Raw genomic sequence first — 27,444 nt, forward strand, 5'->3', positions numbered from 1 at the left:
TAATGACATAGTTTTTTTCCAATTATGAAATTCTGAGTAGCCATTAAAAACTATAGTATCCAGTATTAAAATGATATTTTTAATCATATGGTCAAAAGAAAATGGACAGTTAATGAGCCCTATTTATTCACTGCTGTAATGACAACAGAGTGCTCTTTAGCCATAGAGGCAAAGATAACAGGAAAGGATACAGAATTGTGAAAAATGGAAATTAAATGAATATGTGGTAATTCTTTTGTAACCCAACTGAATTTAAAACTTAAGTTAGCCCTGGGGGAGCCCCTAAACTGGAAGGTGCTTGCTATGAAACCCTATAAATTCTCCAAAATTAGAAATATCACCTACCTCTAAAAGAGGAAGGTCATACAGTTCAGAAAGCAAAGTTGCTTCAATATGCTCACACAAAAATGTAATTAAATATAAGATTACTCTCAAACTCCACCAACTAGCAAGGTGCTATTCTTTTGCCACTCTTGCAAAACACAAGGGATTTGCTCTCTAGATTTTAAGTCCCTGACTCAAACGAGGTTAGAGTACTATTCTAAAAACACATGAATTAAGTGAAATTCTAAATACAGAATCATGAGGCCTCTGACTCTCTTTCCTCATTCACCTTCAAAATGCTAAAATTTTAAGCTCTTTACAGCTTGACCTCATGGCTATACTCAGCATTAGTTTCTTCAAACTTCTTTTTCTCAGCAAATTTAAAGTTTATACAAAATCTAGAGGGAATATTTAACCTACTAAAGAGAATAAGTGTTTTAATCAATTAACAGACCTCTTTACAAATAACTTTTATAATCTTCATAAAAGTGTATATCTTTGCTAGTGCTGATTCTTCAGAAGGTATACCTGGAAATACTATACTTGATATTAATTTTAATTATTTGCTTCAGATGTAAAATAGCATTTCTTAGGACACAGGCTGTAATTCACACTTTTCATTAAAACTCATTTGTGTTTTCCCAATTGGTCTGATTAAAATTATTATATTAGGAATGGTTACTGTAGTCGTTCTAATTCCACAAATGATGAGAGGTAAAATACATCAGATCTGCTCTCTAACTTCCACCCAAATCTGAATTAGGAATCCAAAAAAAGACTTTTAAGTTACACACACATAGCCCTCCCTCCAAAAACTCTCAATCAGAAACCCAAAGAAGTCTTTTTAAATTATGCATATATAGCCCTCCCTCAGAAAGAAACATTTTGAACCTGTCAATTTTGCCCAGTAGAGACTCCCAAACATCTTTTCATGGATGTAGCAGACCTGTAAGTAAGGTAGATGAGAAAAGGTAAAAAAAAAAATCTATATCACTGCAAAATATAGACATTTGATCAAAGAGAATAGTTCCATCAAATTAAAGTTTTGGGTAACACTGAGGATATGGCTTCTAAAGACCCTTTGCATTGGTAATTTCTATTATTCTTCAGTGGAAATGGTGCCTGGTCTCCACAGGAGTAGGCACATAGCCAGTTTGGTCCAGTTTTTCCCCTAGTTCTGTGCGAAGCATGAGACCTAGCCAGTTGGAATGCTTCCTGGAGTATTTCAAGGGAAAATTTCCTTTTCCACTTTGGTCATGAAACTATAACTTTCATGAGAGCAGAACCTCCAGATAACATTCCCTTCACTCCAGAGATAAGCCAGGTAAGGGAAATAAAGCTGAGACAGAAAGATAAATGGAGGTTAGGGGAAAATAAAATTCTGAAAGAACTTAGATCTTTGATTATAGGCAAATTTAAGATTTCCTCTTTTGCTTTAAACAAGTTTTGAATTGTATTGGATAAGATTTTTGCTATTTCCACATATTAGAGTTCTGTAATATCAATCCTGATTTAAATGGTAAGTTCTAGGAAAATAAAAATTGGATTTAACAGATATTATGTAAGGAATATGCTACCTGAATAGTGGTGGTCACAGTGGTAATGATAGAGTATGATAACAGCCAAACTCTCTGTAACACTTATTGTATCCCAGGCTCTGCCTCACTGTCTTTAAAGTACCTATGTTAGCTTCCCATCACCATGTTGTTTTAGTCAGCTTTCTATCACTATAACAAAACACCTTGGATAATCAACTGATCAAGAGAAAAGGTTCCTTTTGGCTCACAGTTTTGGAGGTTTCAGTCCATGGTCACTTGAAACCATTGCTTTGGGCCTGAGGGGAGACAGCACATCATGAAAGGAGTGTGTAGTATAGCAAAACCACTTACCTCATGTCCAGGAAGCAAAAGTGAATGATAAAGGTGCCAAGTTTCCACAATCCTTTTCAAGGGCACACTTTCAATTATCTAAAAGCCTCCCAGATTCCTAAGAAAGGTGGGAATAGATCCACCATATGATCCAGCTATACCACTCCTGGGTATCTTTCCAAAAGGGTTGAATTCAGAGAAATACAGCAACATATGCATACCTATGTTCATAGCAGCACAATTTGTAATAGCCAAAATATGGATCCAACCCAGATCACCATCAACAGATGAATGGATAGCAAAACTGTGGGAAATACACACAATGGAATTCTATTCAGCCATAAAGAAGAACAAAATTTTATCATTTGCAAGAAGATGGAAAGCCCTGGAAAGCATCATGTTAAGTGAGATCAGCCAAGCACAGAAGGAGAAGATACACATGTTTCCTCTAATATGCCCAAACTAGAAAACACAAAGGATACCAGTAGGACCCCAGATATTAGAGGGGAAATACTAGCTAAGTTTTAATGGAAAGATAGGAGAGGAGAAAGGCCGATCTTGATTAAGGAGCATCTTCACCTGAACATGTGTAAAATTATGAATAAGACATGGTTAACCTGGCCAACCATTGGTGGGGGGGGGGGAGAAAACGGGGGCGGGGGGAGAGGGCACCAAATATAGTGTAAATGTATACTATTTATGTTCAATAAAAAAAATTGTTAAAAAAATAAAAAAAATAAAAAAAATAAATAAAAAAAAAATAAAAGCCTCCCACTAGTTCCCACCTCCCCAAGGTTCCACTGGCTCACAGTAGTGCCACTCTGAGGACCAAATCTTAACACATGGTCCTTTGGGAGACATTCAAGACACAAAATATAGGCACTATAATACTATCTCCACTGTTATAATCAAGGAAATTCTGGTCCATAGGTGTGCGGTAACTTGCCCAAGATTATGTAGCCAAAAAGTCACACAGCAAGAATTGGAGGCTAAGTTCACTGGCTCAGAGCTCACATGCCAACATTCTTCCTCGTCATGATAAGTCAGCAGCTAAGCATTCTCTAAGTGAAGCACAGAGACCAAAACAGCTTTCCATTTGGAAAATGTTTGACCTTCTAAACATTTCCACCTGTTCTGACAGTTCAGATCTCAGTAAAAAGAGTTAAGTTAAATTCCTTCACTACTGGAATTTGCATGTGAATTTCCTAGAAAACACTCTGGGGAAACAGTTCCATTTGTAAGCAAATGTAACATGATAAATGATGACAGTCTAATGGGAAGTGCCTGACAGAGGCTAAAAACCCTGAACTGTTTCTGCTGGACTTGTGGTTTGACCTCGATCCGACTACTCCACCCTTGACTTCTCTGGGCTCTGCCTATTTCTGATTTAATAAATGGTAATTTTCAATGTTCTCTCAAAATATAAGCAGGACATTTTTAAGGCAATACACTAAATCATTCATATTTCTTAGAAGATTTTTAACTAAGCAAATTTAAAAGATGCTCATAATCTCACTCCTTTGGTTCGAGCTCAGATCTGTTAAGTGCTTGCCATGCCATGTGCCAGCGTTATGAAAAGTGTATATATTAGCTAATTTAAGCCTCAAAGAATGGGAAATACTATTGTACACCTATTAAACATACAAAAAAGCAAGGTTTGGGTATTTAAATTACTTGTGGACCTTTACATAATGAGATGGTAAATTTTATGCATAAGCATAGCTAAGTTATGGTACCCAGATGCTTGGTTGGGCAGCAGTTTCCAGCTTCGTGTGAAGGTATTTTTTTTAGATGAGATTTACATTTAATTCAGTAGACTTTGAGTAAAGCAGATTACCTTTAATAATATGGATGAACCTTATCTTCAGTGGAAGACCTTAATAGATAGGACTGAGGTCCCCCAAGCAAAAATGAATGCTGCATCCAGTCTCCCTGAAACACCACAAATCCCTGATCATATAGACTTGCCGGCCTCCACAAGTACATTTGCCAGTTATAGTCCCCCAAGACTCCGACCCGCAGGGGCATAGAGAACGACACAGACACCTCTTCAGCTGAAATATGAATTCTTCTTTAATGGATCCTTAATATGTTTCTTCTTCATATGTCTCTCAATATGTCTAATATGTCTGACAATGTGTACAACAAGCACAATATATATCAGCATCATAATCCCTCCCTCTATTCCCTACCAACCCCAAGCTTCCACAGCTAGGGCATGCACATTTCTGACTCTCTCATAGGCAGGCTGGTGGTAGCATGAGGCTTTGCGTCACTGATCATTCTGCAGGCATGTAGCATGGCACACTGCGCATGCTCAAGGAGACGTCCATCTTGTGAGTCTCATGACTTGGCTGCAAGCCTAGGCACCGTCTTGAATCCATGCTGGCAACAAGCCTGGGTGCCATCTCGGTCCAGCCGAGTGGGCCCCGACAGCCAGTTTCTTAAATCCTCTTTCCCTGTTGTCCTCCTTCTCTCTCTCTCTCTCTCTCTCTCTCTCTCTCTCTCTCTCTCTCTCTCATTAGATAGAGCTGAAAATGCTGTTGCACACCTGTAATCTCAGTACATGGGAGGATAAGACAGGAGGATTACAAGTTTGAAGTCAAACAGTAACATAGTGAGAATATACACTAACCTAGCAAGATCCTGTTTCCAAACAAAAAATAAAAATGGCTAGGGATGTAGCTCAGACTGATTTTAAGCTCTAGTACCACACACACACAAAATAAAAAGATAGGAAGATCATATTGTATCTATCTGTGTGTGTGTGTGTGTGTGTGTGTGTGTGTGTGTGTATGCGTCTAGAGAACCCTGATTAATGATCACAACAACTAGAAAAATTTTAATTTTTACCGAGACAATCTAAATGCAAAGTCCACTCCAAATATTTTTGAACTCATTGTTTTTTTAGCCATTCTCATTCTTCATAATTGGTGTTTCTGAAAATTGGCATTACTTTTGGTCTGAAAGGGAAAAAAATGTGCAGCAGTCCATCATTCTTTTCCAAAGGATTTATCTCTTTTTGCCAGTCTTGATTTAATTAAAGTCAATCAACTGTCTTTAGATCTTGCCCCTGATCTTCTGTGATCTGTCATTGCTCAGTGTTAAATTGCACTGTCTATAGCTGTACCACTCACCATTCCTTCTTCCAGGCTCCAGGGAACTCTAGAGAATCCTGCCCTAGTATTTTAAACACAATTGATCAGTCAATTCACCTTGGTATAATGGTGTAACCCTGTAATCTCAGCTACTCATGAGGCTGAGGGAGGAGGATCACAAGTTCGAAGCCAGCCTGGACCACGTAGTGAGACTTTGTCCAAATTTAAAAATATTTTAAAGGCTGATGGTACAACGGGGTGGTAGAGAGCCTGCCTAGTAGGTGCGAGGCCCTGGGTTCAATTCCCAGGACTGGTGGAGAATTTCTCAATTCAGGATAAATATCTGGTGGAGAGAGAGCAGAGTGGCAGATGATTGAAAAGACCAGCAGCCTCTGAAATCAGGCAAATCTGGGTTCTAATTTCAACTTTACCACAACCTCACTTTGTAACCTTGATAAAACTATCCTAAGTTTCTAAGCCCTATTTTCTGACCCATAAAATGGGGCTAACTATGCCTACCATGAAATATAGCTTTTTTTATTGGTGCATTATAATATCACATCATAATGTAGATTATCTTGACAATAGCATATAATCACACAATACTTTCTGCCCTCTTTCCCATTTTCCTCCCTCCCAATATAGACTGTCTAGGTTAACAATGTTATGTTCACACGTATACATATATACAGGTAGCATTTCCATTAATGAACCTCAGTCTTCTTCCACCCTGACCCTACCTTCCCGGCTCCTCTGAGGATCTTCCTCATTATCTGGAGTCCCTCTGGTATCCCAAATACTCTCTAGCTCAAGTATATTATAGAAAACATATGTGCTTTCTCTTTATGAGCTTGGCTAATCTTACTTAACATTCTGCTCACCAAGTCTTTCCATCTTCTTACAAATGACATAATTTTGTTTTTCTTTATTGCTAAGTAGAATTCCATTGTGTCTATTTCCCATTATTTTGCAATCCATTCATCTGTTGATGGAGACCTGGGTTGGTTTCATAGATGGTTTTGCAAGTCAAGGAAACAGGCAAAGCAAAAGCACAGGGAGGCACTCAAGAAGCCAAGTTATGTCCAGTAGCAGCACACCCCTTGGAATCTGAAGCATCATACCTCTGCCCCAAGCTCACTTAGAATCATATTGCTGCTTTATCATATTTCATTGACACTGCTGTGATCTGGGGTGAAGGCCAGGTCTACAATGATTCTATCTTCTCTCTGACTTGCCAGCAGGTCACAGAGAGAGCTTTAAAGAGCCTTACACTCCCTTGAGAGACCACAAAGAGAGGGTGAAGGGTGGAATAAAAAAATCAATTTAGTTTCATTCTAAGTAGCCTTTATGTTATAATGTGTCTTGAACCATATAATGGTTCTGTGGAGCTGCTAACAGAGGATGATAGAAGAACCTGCCCAGTTTTGATGCTAGTCTGTCTATCTCAGCAAAGCTGGGAGTACAAATTCTAGGTTTGTAGAAGAGGCACCAACGGACCAAACTCAGGTAAGCACTGAGCATCCATGTGTTGAGCTCTGGGTAACAGACCTGCTGTTTGTACTTGAAATAAATAAGTTTGCTTTAAGTTTCTCACTATGAAGTCAATCATCATTCTCATAAAATATCTGAAAAATGAAAATATTAGACAAGATACTTGCTATTTTAGGAATCAAAAGTGATATTTTTCAACATATTGATAAAATATTTTTACTCTTAAGTTTAATAATTTGTTGAATTTTCAGGTGGGGATTCAAAATGGCAACTGTGGGGTGCAGTACATCTCAGTAGCTGTAACAAATAAAATTCAACTACCAAGAAGGTAACATCTTGACCAAAAAAAGCAGTGGAAGATATTTACAAAAAAAAAAAAAAAAAAAAAAACAGGAACCACAGAGGAAGAAAATCCAATACTCTGAATACGAGATCCACTACATAGATGCCAAGTGCATGACTGACCTAGTGTGGCAGTCAGCGCCATCTCAGGACACTGGCCTGAACCATGATTGTCAGCTTTGGCTCCACAGCCCCAAGAAGTTCCAACGAGTAACCCAAGAACATGAAGTGCAGAAAGCGTGGAGGAACTCCAACATCTTAAGCAACCAGAAACATGCTTCAGGGATACAGAAAAATATCCAAAAGGCCATGCACTCACCAGAGGTGGCACCCACAATGGCACACTGAGCCCTCCAGAGACCCAGCCTGCAGGACAACAAGGTAACCATGTTGTGTTACTTGTTACTCAACGGACAACTGCACAGACCGACCTTAGGGACCCTGACAGGCTAAGACCTGGCAGGCCATCCGGGAGGTGGTCCAGAAACACAGGAAAGGCCCATAATGTTCAAGGTGCAGTACCTGCACAGGGTCACAGGGGGTCACTCCAAGACTACACTGGACACCCTCCACCAGTGTGGGTAGGGAAGTGCAGGCCCATAGTGGGAAGGTGTAGAGCTCAGGCCCAGAAAGCACAGAGCACAGCGTTGGAAGGCACAGAACACAGCCCTGAAAAGCACAGAGCCCAAGCCTGGAAAGTGCAGAGCTGAGGGCCTGAAAGTGCAAAGCACAGGACCTGAGGTCGCAGAGCCCAGGGCAGAGAACAGAGAGCACAGAGCCAGAGCCAGAGAGTGTGGAGCCCAGGGCCAAAGGGTTTGGAGCCCAGAGCCAAGGGCACAGAGCACAGGGCTAGAGAGAACAGAGCCTAGGGCCAGAGACTGCAAAGCCCAGGGTGGGATAATGCAGAACCATGAGCTTACATCAAACTCATTTACTGTGACACTTGATGCCCTGACACCAGAGCATAAAGCTGTCAGAGGTGAGAGAGGAGCACAAACATTCATAAAACGGGTCCAAAAGCTGACAGAGGTTTACTGAGCAAATGAGAGACATGGGAATATACTCCAGAATCTACCACATTGAAAAGACATACAGGCCCTGGCCCTATATATATACATTAGCAGAACTGCTTTTTTGTTTTATTTTATTCTGCTTCTTTCACACTGTTGTTAGTTCTTTTAGTTGTATTTATTTATTTTGCTTTTTTTGCTTTTGATTGTTTTTTGTCTTTGATTTATAATTGTTAGTTTTTATAACATGTTTTATTACTTTATGCATGTTTGTTTGTTCCCAACCCCATTCCTTTTACAAACTTTTTCCCTCTAGCCTATCTAACCTTTTCTCTCAAAACTTTTTTTCCCTTATTGTAATCTCCATACCTAAATACTTTGTACTAACTACAGGAATCCTACTAACTAACCTTCTCACAATCTCAGCCAGATACTACCTTATTATGTTTACATTCTTACTCAACTTCATCATATCCTCTACTCTACCCAACTACTGTACCAATAACCCAGCTCCTTCTCTCTTACCCAACCCTCACCATTGATAAAAAAAAAAACACTGCTTACTCGTGCAAGAACTTGCTGACACCTCTAAATACCTACTGTTAAGATTTGATTTTACAGATTATCCACAGAGTCACACACAAGAGAAGATGCCAAGGCATCAGAAAAATAAGCCCCAGAACCCTGAAAATATGAGAACTAGGAGCAATGAGGAAATAAAGGAAATCATGAATACTGACCTACAAGAAATGCAAGGAGAATTCTGAATCCTGATATTCAATATGATGAAAGGCCTCACAGTAAGTATATAGGAAATCATAGAGGAAATGGAGGCATTAAGATCAGAAAGAGGCCTGGAATGAAATGAAAATCAATAAATGAAATGAAGACAGCAATAAAAAGATATTCTGAAATAATATATGAAATGGAAAACAATATAGCTCTTAGAAGACAGTTCATTCATAAATTAGGATGTTTCATGTCTCATAGTTGTTGGATGTTTAGGTATTCGTAAAATAAACCATTCAGGAAATCAAATATCATATAAACAATATTGTGAGACTCCAACACACAAATCATGCCATTAGATTGATCTTCAAGGCAAAATAAGAGTAAAAACTCTTCAGAACTAAAGAAAATATAAAACAAAGGACCTAATAGACATTAAAAAACATTTCAACCAGAAACAACAGCATACACATTCTTCTCAGCAAACCATGGAACCTTCTCCAAAATATATCACATCCTGGGCCACAAAGCAGGGACCTATAAATTCTAAAGATGTAATATAATTTCTTGCTTCTTTTTAGAAAATAATGGAATAAAAGTAGAAACCAAATACAGGAGACCAAAAGATACTATTTAAATACATAGAAATTGAATGATATACTATTGAATGATGAGTGGGTAAAATCATAAATAAGAGGAGAAATAAAGAAATTCCTGGAATTAAATGAAAATAAAGTAAAAAAAAAAAACATACCAAAATCTATAGAACACTTTGAAGGCAGTGTTAAGAAGAAAGTTTATAGAATTGAGTGCCCACATAAGAAGAACAGAGAGTCACCAAGTAAACAATCTAATGATACATCTTAAGGACCTGGAAGAACAACAACATTCTAATCCCCAAATGAGCAAAATGCAGAAAATAATTAAAATCAGAATAGAAATAAATGAAATAGAGAATAAAAAACAACTCAAAGACTCAATAAAAGAAAAGGCTAGTTCTTTGAAAATATTGATTACATTGACAAACCCCTGGCCAATCTAATCAAAGAAAGAGAGAATCAACTCAAATCATTAAAATCAAATGGGGACATCACCACAGACAATGAGGAAACTTAAAGAATTTTCAGAAACTATTTTGAAAATTTATACTTTAATAGACTGGAAGCCATGGAAGGAATTGTTACATTTCTAATAACATATAACCTGTCTAAATTGAACCAAGAGGACATAGCAAGCCTAAACCAACCAATAGCAAGCAAAGGAATAGAAAAAACAATAAAAATTCTGTCATCAAAGAAAAGACCATGTCCAGATGGGTTTCCAGCTGAATTCTATGAACCCTTAAGAAAATAACAAATTTCAACACTCCACAACTTGTTTCAGAAAATTGAAAAACATGGAATTATTCAAACTCCATCTATGAGACCAGTAGTACATTAATACCAAAACCAAATAAAGATACCTCAAGGAAAGAAAATTACAGGCCAATATCTTTTATGATCATAGATGCAAAAATTCTAAATAAAATTATAGTTATACACATTCAAAATAATATTAATATAATTATACACCATGACTAAGTATATTTCATCCCAGAAAAGCAAGGCTGGTTTAACATATGCAAATCAATACATGTTATTCATCACATAAATAGAACTGAGAACAAAAATCACATGATCAAATCAAAAGATGATGAAAAAGCATTTAACAAAATCCAACACCCATTCATGTTAAAAAAAAAACACTGCAAAAATAATTGGAACAAAAGGAATGTGCTTCAATAACATTAAGGCAATATACAATAAACCCAAAGCCAACATATGTCAAATGGGGAAAAACTGCAAGAATTTTCTCTAAAATCAGGAACAAGACAAGAATGCTCACTACCACCACTCTTTTTTAATATAGTCCTAGAGACTCTTCCAACAGCAATATGACAAAAGAAGGATACTAAAGGAATTCAAATAGGAAAAAATGAATTAAAATTATCCTTGTTTACAGATGACATGATCTAGAAGACCCAAAGAATTCAACCAAAAGACTACTGGAACTGGTTAAACAATTCAGCAAAGTTGCAGGATACAAAATCAACCTAAATAAATCAGTTGCTTTTCTATATGTTAACAATGAATCCACAATGAAAGAAATAAATTCACAATAACCTCAAAACCAATAAAATACCTAGGAATAAACCTAACTAAAGACATAAAAGACCGCTACAATGAAAACTACAAAATATTAAAGAAATTGAAGATGACCTTGAAAGATGGAAAGATCTCACTTGGTCATGAACAGGCAGAATAAATATCAAAATAGCCATTCTGCCAAAAGTGATCTACAAATTCAATGCAATTCCTATCAAAATACCAATGATATTCTTCACAGCCCTAGAAAAATCATCATTAATTTTATATGGAAAAAGAAAAGATCCAGAATAGCCAAAGCAATTCTCAGCAATAAGAAACATGCAGGAGGCATCACAATCCCTAACTTCAAATTATACTACAGAGAAATAATAGTTAAAACAGCATGGTATCATCACAACAACAGGCATACAGACTGGTGGAACAGAATAGAAGATACAAAAACAAACTCACACACCTGTAGTCAACTGATCTTTGACAAAGGGGCCAAACTCACACACTGGAGAAAAGACAGCCTTTTCAACAAATGGTGCTGGGAGAACTGGCTATCCATCTGTAGAAAGATGGAACTAAATCCTTACCTCTCATCGTGCACAGGTATCAATTCAAGATGGATCAAAGACTTAGAAATTAGACTGGAACTGTTATTAAAGGAGGGCATAGGCTCAACACTCCAAAATATAGGCACAGGGAATAACTTTCAACAAGACCTCCAAAGTACAGGAAATTAAAATAAGAATTAACAAGTGGGATGCTATCAAACTAAAAAGTTTTTGCTCATCAAAGGAAACAATCAAGAACCTAAAGGGAAAGCCTACAGAATGGGAGAAGATCTTTACCAGCCACCACTCAGATAGAGTGCTAATATCCAGAATATACAAAGAGCTCAAAAGAATCTACACTAGCAAAATAAATAAGCCAATCAAGAAATGGGCAACTGAATTGAATAGACATTTCACATAAAAGATACTTCACAAAATAGACACTTCACAAATGATGAATAGATACATGAAAAAAATGTACAACATTAACCATCAGGGAAATGAAAATCAAAACTACCTTGATATTCCATCAAATCCCATAGTGGCAAGCATAAACAAGTCAAATAACAATAAGTCCTGACAATGATGTGGGGAAGGAGGAACTCTTTTACATTGTTGATGGAAGTGCAAACTAGTTCATCCATTATGGAGATCAGTGTGGAGATTCTTTAGAAAACTTGGAAAGGATCCACCATATGATCCAGCTATACCACTCTTGAGTATCTTTCCAAAGGGGTTGAAATCAGAGAATTATAGTAACGTATGATTACCCATGTTCATATCAGCACAATTTGTAATAGCCAAAATATGGAACCAACCTAGGTCTCCATCAACAGATGAATGTATTAAAAAGTTATGGGAAATACACACAATGGAATTCTACTCAGCAATAAAGAACAAAATCATATCATTTGCAAGAAGATGGAAAGACATGGAGAACATTATGTTAAGTGATATCAGCCAAACACAGAAAGAGAAGGGACATATATTTTCTCTAATATGCCCAAACTAGAGATTATTAGAGATACCAGAGGGACTCCATATAATGGAGAAGAAACCTCAGCAAAGCTAGAAAGGAAGGGTAGGAGAGGAATAAGACTGAGGTTGATTAATGGAGGAGCTACATTTAAATATATGTATAAGTGTGAATGTAGCTTGGTCAACCTGTACACTCATTGTTTGGAGAGGGGTAAGGGAAGCAGGCAGGGTGGGGAGGACACCAAGTACTGTGTGAATGTATGCCATTGTCAATATTATCCACATTATGTTGTGAAATTATAGTGTACCTGTTACACCCAGTTCAAGGAATCCCCGAAGACCACCAGGAGACCATCACCATATGCAAAAGCAAAGAGCCTTTATTCAGGCTTAAGCTCAGACTCTCGGACTTCACTGATGCAGCACATCCATACTGAGAGCCCCTTCAGCAGTAGAGATGAAGCTTTTATGGTGGTTAGGGTAGGGGTGGGGGAACTAGCTACATCTGAGCAAGGTTGATCTGGCACAAGGGGATTGGTCCATACTGACCACATCAGCTTAAACTTTTTAAGCACAGGGTTTTTGGTTTTAACAGTTATTCAGCTGGGCTAACAGCCAATTCTTAGCTGATGGAGGTCAATCCTGGCTGCAGCTTTTGGCTGATAGCTTAGAGACAGAGAGAAGGATTCTGTTCTGCCTAAGTCTTATTCAGTACCAATAAATAGAAAATAATTTGTTGAAACTATGACATATGTGTATGTGTAGGAATATAAATCAAGTATATGTATATATGTATAAGAATCACATTATACATATGCATTCCATAAAAAAAATTCTAAGTCAATGGTTGCCAAATCTGAACTACTGCCTTGTTCTGTAAATAGAATTTGATGAGAACACAGACATGCCCCTCTGTTCACATGTTGTCTATGGTTGCTTTCCTACCACAGAGGCAGAGTTCAGTAATTGGCACAGACATTCAGATCCTCAGAGACAAAAGTGCTATCAAACTTTTTACAGAAAATGTTTTCTAACCCCAGCTCTGGATAATTTGCCATGCAATGTACTGTGAGGTGCAGTGGGATTCCTACTTCTATTTCATTCTCTGTATGTTTAAATCCCAATCTTCTTTCAATACCTAATAAAATCACCTTTATGTCACAGAAATATCCCCTTATTTTCCCAACTAGAAGTCAATTCTTTCTCTACTAAGCCCGTAAAGATTTTTACTCTATATTTCTAAAACCTTTCCATGTTTTACCATATGTATGCATGAATACACATATGTATGTACTTTTATAAAGAATATTTTTTACAACTATTAAGTTGACATTATTCTACCATATCACTAAGCTTTGTGTCTAGCACATGACTTAGTATTTATTTGCAGAAAATAATATTAAGATATGGGCCCCATTTTCAAAAAACATACAACCGCATCAGAAGAAAAAACACCAATCATATTAAAACAATTAGGTCTGGTTTCAATACAAATTTTCTTTATTTTCATTTTTGTTTGTTTGTTTTTTTGGTTTTTTTTGGGGGGGGGGTTGTTTTTGGTACTAGAAATTGAACCCTGGGGCATTCTAAGTATAAGCTCCACTCACAGCCCTTTTTATTTTCATGCTGAAACACGATCTTGCTAAGTTGCTGATGATCTTGCTAGGTTGCAGGGGCTGGCCTTGGGCCTGTGAATGTCCAGTCTCAGCTTCTCAAGTGCTGGGATTAAATGTGTGTACCACTGTGCCCTGCTAATAGAAGAATTGTTTAAGAGAAGAAAACTGTGGGTTGTAGTGGTGCATTCAGGGAAGGCTTCCTGAAATAAGTAATCAATTGGGGCTTGAAGGGCAGTTTTGATACATGTAGAGAAAGAATAGATAGAAGGCAATGATAGACAGGAAAATAAAAAACACATAGCTTTGTGTTTTTTTTTTTCTGTGAAGAATGAGCTCAATGGAATAAACGATGAGCTTAGATAGGAGGAAGTTAAACAATATATAGAGAATGAGGATGGTCATCAAAACAAGTACAGGATATTGAAAAGCAACTGTATAATCACTAAAAAGAAGACTGAGCTGAGTTCCCCAAACAGCAATGACTAACCAGCATATGCCTCGTTGACAGACTGTTTAAAATTCTACCGTGTAACAGCATCAGTTCATTGCTGCAACACCCTGCCTCTTAATGAGCATCATTTGTAAAATACTTCAATGAGGCTGGTCCCCAGCTCAGAAACACACAGGAAGGTGAACATAAACACACTTGTCCTATGGTCTCCCATGGGACTCCGTACAGAATCTCCTTCAAGGCACAAATTATAGGCACTGTTGTAATTGTCGCTGTTCACATGTTCACATTCCCCACTAGGCATGAACTTCTCCAGGGTATCTTAGTGATATATTTTTAACTGTAGTAGAAGAAAAGCCCACTTGAGATAGCTTAATTAAAACAGAAATTTACCTTAAGGCTGTAGTAGCTGCATCCTATGGACCACAAATGGGGTACTTTGAATACTTCTCATAAGAAATGAGAAGTCTTCAGTCCCTCTCCCTGGAGCCTTCTGCACCTTCACATTTGCTCAGCTGTCTCTCTCCCCCACCTTCCCTCTGAAGCTCAGGCTTCCTCCTCAACACAAACCATAGTTCATGAATCTTAGAGTTTACATTTTCCTACATTGACATATCTTGTTCTCGTAAATTGCTTAATTTCCAATAATACATAATGTAGCTGACGAAAATGAGTAGAGATTATGAGTTTGCTTATGTAGAAATACATGGCCATGACACTCAGAATTGAGAATGTTATCATTATATTAGAGGAAAGTTTAAAAAACTACAGTTGGGCATAATAAATGCTCTATTCAATCAGAATTTATTCCAGAGTAGGATTTGGAATGTGAAGTTTTAAGAGCACCTTAACAGTTTACCTATTTTTTCCATTTGCAAGAAATATAAAAAATGCAAAAGCACAAAATATGACAAAAGTTATGATCAAAAAAGTCTAAAAGAACTCGTTCAATAAGCATAAAATAAAAATTCTGAATTACGAAAAGGCTTTATGTCACAGTGAAAGAGGCATATTATATCTTTCTGAGTGGTAGGTTACAAATGATGATGATGTCTTTTATTTAATAAAGTACCATATTTGACATCTCTTTGTGACTACAGGTCACAAAGGTCTTTGAGTTTTCAGGTCTTCAAGTTACAAATTCTTAATGGCATTGAAGAGCAGGCATAAATATGTCTGATGAAATTGATCTGTGTTTTCTTTTCCAAATTCCCAAGAAAAAGAGAGCACACTTATCTTCAAACAGATGTCTGCCCCAACAGCATATATTGTAATTCAGTATACAGAATAAGAAGTATGTATTTTTTGTAACCATCACCATACAGAAATTTAAGATAGGATTTAGTACTTGTTGAGTGAGTGTTTTGCCATAAGCAATGGCAGCTTGATGAGGACCAAGTTGGCATTAAAAAGCAAGAGAGTAGCAGGGAGAGGTGATACACAGCTGTACTTGGGAAGTCAACACAGGAATATTATATATTTGAGGCTACACTCAGCAATGTTGCAAGACCATCAGCAACTTAGTGAGACTCAGTTTCAGAATAAAAAAATCAAAAGGACTCTGTTTTTAGCTTGGAGGTACAATGACCCTGGGTTCAATCTCAATTACAAGAGAGAGAAAGAAGAGAAAGAAAGAAGGAAGGAAGGAGAGAAAGAAAAAGAAAGAAAGAAAGAAAGAAAGAAAGAAAGAAAGAAAGAAAGAAAGAAAGAAAAGGAAGAAAGAAAGAAAGGAAGAAGAAATAAAAGACTGGTAAGTGAGTCTTTTAAAAATAGAGGAGGCTTCTCTTTGTTTAAAATATATTATATGTAAGGAGTTTTATAAAATTATGTGTACCATAATCACAGGAGACAGTCAACATTTGGATAAAATTTCCTTATTTCCTATGACTTACACAATAGCGATAATGGAGTTTTAGCAAATGTAAATGTATCAAATTTACCCATAGACCTTATTAAAAACAGGTAGAAAGAGACCCCATTCCCACTCTAAGTAAATTAATCATGTTGCAGAAATTGTCTGGGATAATTGACCCAACATTGAAAAGAGGATGTTTATTATACCAGCAGGCTAAAGTTAAGATAGATCCTGAAAAACTTTGGTCCTGAGCACCACACAAGCTCTCATTATATAGAAAAAAGGGTGAAAGTAAGTAGATGAGCTTATGAAGTTGAAATGTGGCAGTTAGTGATTATAGGAAATTCCTGAGTAAGCTTTGGCTCACATGAGTTATGACCTATGTAACTTATGACCTTTTCTTCAGGTGGTTGCCTGGATACATTGCCCTCCATTTTAGTAACTTTTCTACTACATTTCCTCTTCTTCACCTACATAATCCCTTATAACTTTATTTCCTGTTATGGGTACCTGTTAGTATTCCTGGTGTGATATTTGCACCTACACTGCTTCTAGCTGATTCCTGACAACCTTCGTTAAAAGTTTAATGATACAGGGCTCAAACACCAAGCCAAGCAGGATCATAGTTCATCATCAGGCCCATCATCAGCATCAGCATTATCAGAACCGGTGTGCATAGAGTCCTCACTCTGGTTTTTACTTTTAGAAAATTTAGCCTTAGGAGTTTAGGGATATGCAACTGCTGTCCAGATCTTTTCTGGGCTGAAAACCACATTCACATGGGAATGGTTGTCAATGGCTTGACACTTGCAACTTTAAGGGCTAAAAGAGTGGTGAAAATAACTTGACATAGTCCCTCCCACCTGGGGTCTAAGCTACCCCACACTGGAACTTTTACCCAAACTCAGTCTCCCCAGCTCCAGAAATGTACAGAGTCTTATACCATCAGGGGAGGGAAAACGTTTAAATAATTCTTTTAAGAATCACTGAAGGTGAGTCTCCTTCAACTTTATGAGGTCCCCTGATTTCTTCAGGAGTTATGGAGAAGGATGCCCAAACAGGATTTCAAAGGAAATCTTTGAAACTAGCAGGGAGTGCAGTGCACCCTAAATAATACAAGTGTTACAATCTCTGGCCAGGGAAAGCTTGTCTCTTGGCAATGTTTGGCCATTGTCATTTTAAAAATTTTGTTCATCCTTTCCACTCAGCCCAAGGATTGGGGATGGTATCTTGTGTGCAAATTCTAGGTTAGTCTCACTGCCTTGGATACCTGTTGAATGACTACTAACAAAGGCTGGGCTTTTGTTTGACCCAATGCTCAACATTGGATGACTTCTTTGACTGATGTCTGGAATACTTCTTGGGCCTTCTCTGAACAGGTAGGGAAAGCTTCTCCTCAGCCTGAAAAGGTATAGACCATGATCAACAGATATCAATGCCCTCTATTTGGTGGTATGTTTGTAAAATCCATCTCTAATGCTCAAACAGATAGAACCCCTGTTTAAAGCAGTTTTTCTCAAATGAGTCATTCATGGGCTTGCCAGACCAGTCTGAATGTGATTTCCCCCTCCCCAGGATTATTATCTTTCCATTTGGAGTAATCAGACAGCCCTCTGAGTCTTCAGTTGCTCCCTGGTCAATCACCTTTTCTCTCTTCTGGCTTGTATTGAGTATTCTGGAAGCCCTAGGAGTGTAAAACACAATTTAATTGTGTCTCCCTGAAGGGCTGCTTGTTTAGCTGCCTCATCTGCCAGCAATTGCCTTGGCTCACGCTATCTTGATTCTTTGTGTGAGCCTGGCAAAGTAATACCACTATGGCACATGTGCCCAAATAGCCTCTAAGAGTTAAATTTGCTCTCTATTTTATTTTATTTTATTTTATTTTTTATTTTGGTGGGTGTTGAAAGTTAAACCCAGAGGCATTCTATATCAAAGCTGTGCCCCTAGCCTTATTATATCTTTTATTTGGAAACAGGGTCTCACTAAGTTGCAGAAGGCCTCATTAAGAAGAATTTTCTCACTCTTTAAATGCATTGAGTTGGCTTTCTTGGCAGACCAGTAGTTAGTAAGCTAGCCTTTCTCTATGATATTGTTTTCCATGGTTACTGCATACCTGGCGTGATACTCTCCTTGTTGTGAACCCTGGATCCAATTTATCAAGAGCCCCATATCCAAATCCATTGTGGCACAGGCTTGTAATCCAAGTACTTGGGAGGCTGAAACAGGATGATCTCAGGTTTGTAGTCAGCCTCAGCTACTTAGTGAAGCCCTCTGCAATTTAGTGAGACCCTGTTTCAAAATAAATAATAAAAAATAGGGTTGGGTATTGTAGCTCAGAGGCAGAATTTCCCTGGGATCAATCCCCAGTACCATACCACACACAGAAAAAAAGAACTCCATATTCAAGTTACGGAGCAGTTTGTCCTTTAAGGCTTTCCTGGAGGAGATTTCTTCCAAGATCTTTTGCATGCATGGAGGGGTTCTCTTTTCAGGCAAGTATGTGGCTGGTTTTGGGTTTAGGGTTTGAGTGGCTTCCATCCTTAGGGGGGGTCTCCTAGCATAGCTTGATATTGGGTCACTCCTACCCCCAAGTCTTCCAGTGGATAGTGCTCTCATTTATTAAGGAGGTGACCTGGAGTGGCACCTTGATGGTAATATTCTGTCCCAAAGTTAATTTGTCTGCTTCCTGTACTAGCACCACTGTGGCCACTACTGCCCACAGACAAGGAGGACACCCTGCGGCCACTGGGTCCAGTCTTTTGGACAGGTATGCTGCAGGTCTGTTTCATGGGTCTAGCCATTGTGTTAGGTCTCCTAACCTAACTCATTGTTTTTATGGTACTGGGGATGAAACCCAGGGGCATAATACCTCCAAGCTACACCCTCAGCCCTATTTTTTATTCTTTATTTTGAAACAGGGTCTCACTGAGTTGCAAAGGGCCTCACTAAGTAGCTGAGGCTGGCCATGAACTGGGATCATCCTGTCTCAGCCTCCCAAATGCTGGGATTACAGGAGTGCACCACCATGCCTGGTTTAACTCCTTTGTAATGCATGCAGGGAGTGATAGAGTGAGTGATGTCTGGGCAACCAGCACAGGAGCTTCACTTCATTTTTTCTTGAGTTGGTTAAAAGCATCATCTTCCCCCTTTTCCCATTTTAGGGAGTCTGTGGTGGGAGTGGCTTCACAATGGAAGAGAACTCTGGGATTCAGAGTCTGTAGAATACAGCTACCCCCAGGAATTCCCCGAGTTGCCTCTTAGATTTAGGGCAAGGGTACTGAGTGATCACTTGCTTCTGTTTTTCTCCCAACCTTCTCTGTCCCCTGATGATGTGATACCTCAAGTAGGTGACTTCTTCCTGGCAGATCTGAGCCTTTTTCTTGGACCTCTTGTATCCTGTCTACTGTAAGAAGCAAAGCAGTTCTTCAGTGCCCTCTTTTCACAGATCTCTTTCTTGGGGGTGGGCAGCAACAGGTCATCTATGTACTACAAAATGGTGCACCCAGCGGGTCAGAAGTTTTCTAAGTTTTTTGCCAGGGCCTTCCCCAAAGATGGGAGGGGAGTTTTTGAACATTTGGGGAAGACTGTGTGGGTAAATTGTACTTTTGAGCCAGTCTCTGGGTCCTCTCACTTGAAATCAAGTAGAGGCTGACTCATTTCTGCTAGTCCCAAACAGAAAAAAAGACATCCCTCAAATCTAGACATGTAAAATCTGTGACTGTTGCAGGTATCAGACTCAATATATATATAAGGGTTGAGGACTACAGATGTAGAGTTTTTGTGACATTATTGAATCTGTGGAAGTCCTGCACCAGCTAATAGACACCAGTCCCTGTTTTTGTTTTTGTTTTTGTTTTACTGGGAATAAAGGGTTGTTCCATGGGGACTGGATTTTCCATAGCACTTCTCTCTCTTTCAGTCTTTTGGGATTCTTTCCCCAGTGAGGCTTCAAATAAAATTGGATACTGCTTCTGTCTTACTGGGGTGGTACCCAGCTTTAATACCACCGCTATTAGTGGGTGGCCTCTACCAAGGCTGATTTCTTCTTGAATATCCCAAATCAGAGAAATCATTCTAAATACCCAGTACATATTAGTGGAGGTATCATTTGTCCCTTTTGTTCTCCTTTCCTGATGGAACCTCCATTTTTCTTTGGGGTGTATTTCAAATGTCAGCATGGGCAGGAACCCAGAGCTGGTCATGGAGCCCAAGTCCATGGTCATTGTGATACCTAGTTTTGATAATAAGTCCTTCCATAATAAGGATCCAGGGGCTTCAAGCCCTATACAGGAATGGGTAATAGACTTGGTGGCCCCTACCATAAAATCTCCAAGCTCACAAAACCAGTATTTCTTAGTGGACCCTGTTGCTCCATCGATAGTGACTGAATCCTTTGTGATCTCTTTGTTGGCATAGTCATTGTGGAAATAGTTTGCCCAGCATCTAGAATTCAATCTATGGTTTTGCCCCCAAGATCATTTTTTACCATAGGCTCTTGGGGGACTATCGTACTTGAACTCAGTTACCCTCAGCTGGACACAGAGACCCAGACAGGAACTTCAACATCAGAGATCAGCATCCAGGGCCCTCCATTTTGTTTAAAGGGTGCAACTACAGTGGGTGTATGTATATCTTTTCTTTGGACCCTCTTTTGCAGTATATCTGTTTCCTTTCTTCATCTGGGCACTCATTCTACCAATGGCATTTCTTCTTACAATAGGCACATTGGTCCATATTTAGCTGTTTTCTCCTTCACCTGGATTCTGTTCAGGGCTAGCTTGGATCCATAGATCCACAGCATCTCTCATGGTAACTATGAAGATTCATGTCCTTTTCTTTCTTTCTCTTGATCTCCCTCCTTTGTTTCTTAAGCAACCACCTTGGAAGTGCTAATGATAAGTTCACTTATGTTTTTTCTGCAAATTCTTATAGTTTGCATTTCACATCATAGGACAACTAAGTAATGAAAGTGTTTTTTTTTTTTTTTATCATGAACCATGTTTTGGAAGCCTCTGGGTTGAATGGGGTGTAATTGGCTAGGGGGCTCCCATTCTCCCTGGATCACCTCACTTAGTTGCATAAGTTGGTGGTACCTGGTGCTCCTGCTTTGGTTCCCTCAAGGATGGCTCACCTCAGTTCTCCAGATTTTCATTTATTTAGGGTATTTAAACCCAGGGATTCCCAGCTTTGTTGCACACTGAAATCACATGGAAGCTTTCAAAAACTGCCCAGGACAATTAAATCTGAAGGTGGGAGAGTCGTTGTGCTTCCCTTGGTGATTATAATATGCAAGAAGGACACAGGTCACTGATGCATCCCATTTGGAGACCTGTTGCTTGAAAGCCATGTGAATGGAGATAGTTAGAAGCTACCTCCAGCACATGGCTTGTGGCTTTTCTGAATAAAGAGGGGTGTGTTACCACCAATTCAGAAGATCAATCCTGGCAGCTTCAATAGCAAATATTTCTGCCATTCAGGTTTGGTGCTCCATGTGACCAGGATAGCTTGAAGCAGAGAGGAGCCTGGTATAATGTAGTTCAGTCATCTAGGAGGGTTTAGGGCCAGAAGATACCAGGAATCAATGTATAGAAGCTGGTTGGAGTGGCCTGGCAGCCCCATAAAAATTTCTCAGACCCTTATAGACAAGAGCCAAGTCCAAAATCCCATCTGGCAGCCAGTTGACATGGAATGAGGGCCAGTTGATCTCATAGAGTCTTGAGCTTAGCAGGTCTTAGTTTTACTCTGCAGTTGCCAGAAAAGCCCAGCTTAAAATTGTCCAGCATGTCTTGGAAAATTGTGTGAGTTTGTGTCACACTGGGAATGTGTCAAGCACATGATTGTCTGGAGGAAGGGGAGTATCTTCTAACAATATGGGGAGTTTATATGTGCATATCCCCATGTAGTACATAGGGTGGGGGTGGAGAGAACAAGTCTCTCCCTCAACCAGATACCTGCCTCCTAGTTTTGGAGGCTTAAGGAAGTCTTGCTATAGGGTTCCATGCCTAACCCCTGTGCCTGGTCACCCATCTATTACAGAGGGGTGAGTGCTTACTAAGGTGAAACAACTTTCAGTGGAACTTCAGTTTTGAACCCTATCAAATCCTGTGAGGCCATTCCAGTCACTCGCATTTATTCAGAAGTTATACATTCCCAGTATAAATTCCTACTCTATCTTCTCCCAGGGTGATGCCAATAGCACCTTGGAATACATCTCAAATCTGCCTCATAATGCACTTTGAGGCAGTCTCCAGTGGAGTGATCAGCCTCACACTGGCCCTCGGGTGCTGGATTTCCATCATGTAATTACTCCAGGTGCCCTTACCTTGTCTGAACACTTGCTTAACCTCATCTTCTTCCACCTGAAGGCTTCCAGTCCAAGGCATTACTGTCCTCCTGGGCCCACTGGAAGGGAACCCCAGAATACCATCAGGGGTGTGCACTTCCAAGTTCCAGGGATCTCCAATGGGCTATGGAGTATAGAGGTGGCAACCCCTGACAATGGGCATCTTGGTGGGGAGAGCTCACTGGGGCTCCAAAGATATTGCAGAAATTCTCTGAAATAATTGACCCAACTCCAATCAGGGTAGAAAAAAGGAAGTTTATTACACAAGGGGGCTGAAGTTAGGATAGTTCCTGAAAAACTCCAGCCCCAAGCTCCACATGAGCTCCCATTTTATAAAACAGAAGATGGAAGTAGGCAGGCAGGCTTACAAAAGTTGAAACATAGCAGTTAGTGATTGTAGGAAATTTCTGAGCAAGGTATGACTTTCTTAACTTATGATCTACGTGACTTACTATATACATGCCTTTTGACCTTTTCTTCAGGAGGTAGCTTGGATACATGGCCTTCTATTTTAGTAACTGTTCTACCCCAGTTACTGAAGGAAGAGCCAGAATTGTTCTTTAAACCTCCCTAGATATTTCTGATGTGCTCTCCTGGTTAATACCCAGTGAGTGCAGTTGTAAAAGAATGAATATAATGTATATTGATAAGGTAGATAGTAGGGAGTATCTGGCATTCAAATCAAAATTTTAGCACCTGCAAGTAGAAACTAAGACCTCTTGGTAAGCATTCCCTTTGTTCTGACTTTGGATCCCACAGCATAGCTCAGAAGAGGAAAACTTAGGAGGACTAGATGAAGACACAGTCAGGAGCTGAAATAAGAGAAGAAGTGAGTCTAGACCCAAAGTAAATGAGTTCCATCACAGTCCTACAAACAGCGAGGAGGTTGCATACCAGCACAGGCTCTTCTTTTACTGGTATTATTATTATTTTCAGGTAAATTCTCAATACTTTTTTTTTTCAAATTTCCTTTTATTAGACCAACTGCAGATTTTTCATCAACTCATTTTTTAATAGAGCCCTAAATTTAAATAAACACTGTGTCAGATTTGACTTGTCAATTCTCTGTAATATACTTTACCCTGTAAAGGCTGAAAGCTAGAAAACTAGGAAATACTTTGGGAACAGTTTCAGTAAGTTCAGCCAATGAGAGGCCCTTGTGTTAAAGTCAGAAGGGAGGAGAGAAGATGGAGCCAGGACTCTGAGAGGAGGTGTGAGTGATCTTGGAGGCTGGTATATGTCAGATGTGTTTTTTTTTTCCCCCTGGAGACTTTGGGGTTCCTGCTGAGTGGTGCCCAGCAGGAGGTTTAGGCAGCTGAGATCACTGGCAGCATTTCATCCATAGTTTTTGTACCTGGAATGGCTTCCCTGTCCCTTGCTCCTTAATCTTTTTAATGGTAGAGAAGTTTTCTAATCTCATTTATTAAATGGTGGCTTCTGTTACCCAGACTAAACCATTATTGGCACATCACTTAAGTAGTGGCTTTGAAATATCAGTGTACATAAAAATAACTTGGAGAGCTGTGTAAAAACTTGAGATTCAGTGTGTCTAGAATGAGCCCAGAAAGCTACATTTTTATTAAGTATTCAGGTGACACAGAGGCAGCAGGCCAGGATATGCACTGAGAAAGCTGCTTTCATGCATGAACAAGGACCCTCAAGCCCTGTGGACTCAACCACTATTAGAAAAGAATATTCTGTGATACAGGTAAGTCATCTGAGAAGGCAGCACCCTTTGCAACCTATGGCCAAATGCAAGTTTACTCCTCTATGAAAGTAAGCTCATCATATACTTCAAATTGCTCTCTCAGCAAAAAAGAAAGTGATATGCAAGCCAATTACTTATATAAAAGATGCAATTATGTTTAAAATGAAGGACATAGGATTGGAGCTGGGATAAAATCCTGGCTTTGTTATTTACAGATGCATGGCATGGAGGTGACCTTTCTGACTCTCAAATTATCTGTAAATACCAACCTCAGGGTTGACCATCATATGCATAGGAGGACTAATGTCCACCTTTCCCATTTACACCCTGGGAATCTATAAAGGCAGCAACTATATCTGATGTATTTATTATTTTAACATCGTTCAACCTCTGTTCAACGAATAATTTTATTGTGCACCTGATGGTATGTGTCAGCCTCTACAGTAGATATAAACAAAAATGCAGGTGCTTAACCCAGTGTTTAGAAAAGCCAATGCTCACAAAATCATGCTCAGTGATGGCAGCTAAAGGAAATGCCTTGCTTGTAAAGGGCAGATATATAAGCAAGCCATAAAGAACAAACAACAGTAGGTTAAAAGTAATGCATCATATAACAATAGTGGCAGTGTATTATATCAAAGGAATAAAAGTGAGACAGGAAACAAGTAGTTAAATCCTTGCATTTGACTGACCAGTCTGGTCATTTTGTGCTCCAGAGAAGCTGTTTCAGGAGCTTTCAGAAGCATGAATCTTGGGGTGAGACTTGCAGAAGGGCTCTCATTGCCACTTGATGGCAGGGACTATCACTAACGTGGAGTTTTCATTTCTCATTTTCTATCTTGTGAAAAGCTTCACTGATCAGACTTCCAACACCTGTGGGCAAAGCCCTGGGCACCCATTAACTTCCCTACATGAAACACAGCAGCTGCTCACACCCCTCCTGGTGTCCCCAGTGAATGGCTGATGGATGTGATAAGAGGCTGTCACTTCTGAGTGTCTGATCTGACCAGAACTCCATGGATGCAGGAGGACAGGAGGCACCCCATGTTGATTGGAAGAAACCTCGGTGCCCTCCACAGCTCCCAGAGTGTGTGAACAGACACCGGGGGACACAGAAGAGAGCCTGTTTAAACCCTTGCTCACTTAAAGTGGCCAAGTCAGGCCCTGGGAAATATTTGAAAATAATTCACTTCCAATAACCCAGGCCTCCCCTAACCATGATCAGATAATTAGTTACAATATGTTTCTCCAACATACATAAATCTCCTAGAATGTCTTTATACCTTACTTGAAGTGTAGTTCCTCTCATGTTCACTTACTTATTAATCTTTTGACTTTTACAAGTAGCTAACATGTACAGAATACTTCCTAGAGTCCAGGCGTCACTAAGCAATTTGTACACACAATCGTATTAATCCATAAGAACATCCTGAGGCACACAGCTTATTTTCCCTGCTGTTCAGGGCAATAAACAAAAAGCTGCATGCTTTGCTCTGCCTGATGCCAGGGTGCCTACTCATCACCACCCTACTCTGCCACTCACCACCATCCATTCATGGAAAGGAAAAAGTGTTATGTTGGGTCAGAAAATTTATTGGCAATGTTTTTCTGTTAAGGTTCAGAGAGTAAATCTTTCAGAATTTACCTACTCTAAGGTATCTATCTGCCTTATACTACACTAAGCTCTGCTGGTATATAATAACAGCAGCCACAGGTGATGAATTAGTAGGGCCTGGTTCCATGCATAAAGCTCATTTATAGAAGCGGGCATTGGGATGTCATTAGGCTGTGCAGTATAGTTGCAAACACCAGAGTTACAGGAAATTTGGTCCAAAGAAATGAAAGCTATCAGACTCAGCAAAAGTAATCTTTCCTCGGCTATTTGAGGTTTCTGTGGAGTGAGACCCAGGAAATGGTATCTGTACCTCCAAATCCAGGTCTTGCTATTCTGGTGCTATGGTCTGAAACTCGAGTGTCTCCAAAAGGCCTGAGTGGTAAAGGTTTGGTTCCCATCATGGTGCTATTGAGAACTGGTAGAAACTGGAAGAGGTGAGGCCTAGTGGGAGGTCATTGAAGGATTGCCCTTGAAGGGAAGAGTAGCACCCCAACTTTTTCCTCTTCCTTTCTTTTTTATCCCAACCATAAAGTGAACAGCTTCACTCCTTCACACACTTCTTGCCATAATGCATGGCCACATCAGAAGCCCAAAAGCAATACAGCCAACTGACCATGGGCTGAAACCTCTAAAGTCTTTTCTCTTTATAAGTTCATTAACTCAGATATTTGTTGCAGTAACAGAAAGTTGACTAGCACACCAGCGCAGGCATAACTGAAGTGAAATCACTGTGCATCTCGCATTGAGAAGAAGGGAGAAGATCCTTACTCACCAGCTTCTCTTACCACCAGGCCTCTAGGTCTTAACACAGCACCTCAATTCCTGCCATTCATCAACCTTTGAAGCAGGCTTTCTGTGCTTTTCACTATCTGAACCCAACTTAGGCCCCTCCTTCTCTCTATGCCCTTTTACCTCACATGGATGGTTAGTGACACTAGAAATATAAAAGAAAATAGGAAAAAAACTGGAAAATTAAAACACGGTCTGCTGGTAAGAATAATCATAGTAATAACAGTAGATGTGCATATATTCCGTTTACCGTTTATGTGCAATGACCGTGCAGCACAGTAACAATTAGGAATATTGATTGGGAGCTAAGAACTTTGTTGTAAGTTGTATTTGATTCCAACAATAAGCTGTGCTCAGACTCTCAGCTTTCACAGTTTGTTGCCCATGAAGCATGAGTGTGTCTGATCACAATTAAGCATCATGATACAAAGCATCGGTCCCCATCCCTAGTTTTCTCTTGAATTTTTCAGATAATCCATATAATGTCCACATTAATAACAGAGGAAATCTTGCTGCAAGGCAGTGCATTGTAGTGTGAGTG

The sequence above is a fragment of the Muscardinus avellanarius genome (assembly GCF_963383645.1).
Source record: "Muscardinus avellanarius genome assembly, chromosome: 1".
Taxonomy (NCBI): Eukaryota; Metazoa; Chordata; class Mammalia; order Rodentia; family Gliridae; genus Muscardinus; species Muscardinus avellanarius.